This window comes from Diaphorina citri, unplaced genomic scaffold (assembly GCF_000475195.1).
Source record: "Diaphorina citri unplaced genomic scaffold, Diaci psyllid genome assembly version 1.1 scaffold14890, whole genome shotgun sequence".
Taxonomy (NCBI): Eukaryota; Metazoa; Arthropoda; class Insecta; order Hemiptera; family Psyllidae; genus Diaphorina; species Diaphorina citri.
Genome location: NW_007392254.1, coordinates 1 through 1,204, shown reverse-complemented (window position 1 = coordinate 1,204; position 1,204 = coordinate 1). Strand labels below are relative to the sequence as shown.

The 1,204-nt window shown below is 40.0% G+C and overlaps 1 long non-coding RNA gene across 1 annotated transcript; it reads left to right on the top strand.

Moving 5' to 3' along the window:
• Nucleotides 1-328: 328 nt before the first annotated feature.
• LOC113473097 lies at nt 329-1,204 on the top strand. The gene is made up of 2 exons (XR_003395170.1): nt 329-398; nt 1,135-1,204. It is a non-coding gene; the product is annotated as an uncharacterized LOC113473097 (long non-coding RNA).

The window sequence follows — 1,204 nt, the reverse complement described above, 5'->3', positions numbered from 1 at the left end:
TTTGAGAAGTTCAAATTCAACGTGTCCAAATGGGAGAAGGTGCCTTTGAAAGGTAAGTCGCTATCGATTTGGCAAATTAATGAGTCTTGACCTACCTGGTCCTGCCTGCCTGGTCAAGACCCTCGCCTGTATATGTACATCGATGGACCTACTCATAGGTACCTAAACTGATGTAACTAGGGTATTTCCCCATAGGAAGTTTTTAACCGTAGACTATGTTATACGTGGGTTACAAAATAAAGGACCGGATCAACCACCTTATGGAAAATATTTACATACCTATGTAAGATACCTAATATTATGGTTCTTCACTGTGAAAAATTCTGAAAGTGGAGAAGAAATCGACTTTGAGAAGTTCAAATTCAACGTGTCCAAATGGGAGAAGGTGCCTTTGAAAGGTAAGTCGCTATCGATTTGGCAAATTGATGAGTCTTGACCTACCTGGTCAAGACCCTCGCCTGTATATGTACATAGATGGATCTACTCGTAGGTACCTAAACTGATGTAACTAGGGTATTTCCCCATAGGAAGTTTTTACTTATATATGTTATACGTATTACGTAGGTTACACAATAAAGGACCGAATCAACCACCTCATGGAAAATATTATTTACATACCTATGTAAGATAATATGGTTCTTCACTGTGAAAAATTCTGAAAGTGAGGTTACATAATGTCTTGGAGTTACGTAACTGTTGCGTATAGCACAAAGAATTTCATAGGGTTAGGTACCCCACCTCTGTCATCTTTTTGTTTAGTATAGGCTAGTTACGTTGTTAAGTATCTCACCAGTCTTAACTGTTTCCTATAGGCTAGGCCAGAGAATACTGAATCCGTCAATCCGTACAAGTGCCATGTGCCAGAATATGGACAAGAAGTTGGCAACTATCAGTAATCAGAAGTCATAAACGAGTAATATAGTTACATGCCAGCCTATAGTTGGCTAGGTTGGTAGCGTGTCTGGCCTTGTAAGTGCTGGAAAGCGGGTTCGATTCCCTCTCGGGGCAGTTTTTATCCTTTACAGATAATGTTCGATCTCTGAACGGCTGGCTTTCTCCTATCCTGTTTTAGATATTGTTACTAGAAATTCTTCGCTGGTGTGTTTATGTGTATCTTTTAAATTTCTTTTTCAGGTTATGCAATCGGCGGTACTAATGGGGAGCAACCATTCCTGACGGAAGAGGAGAAGCTGAAAATCATCAG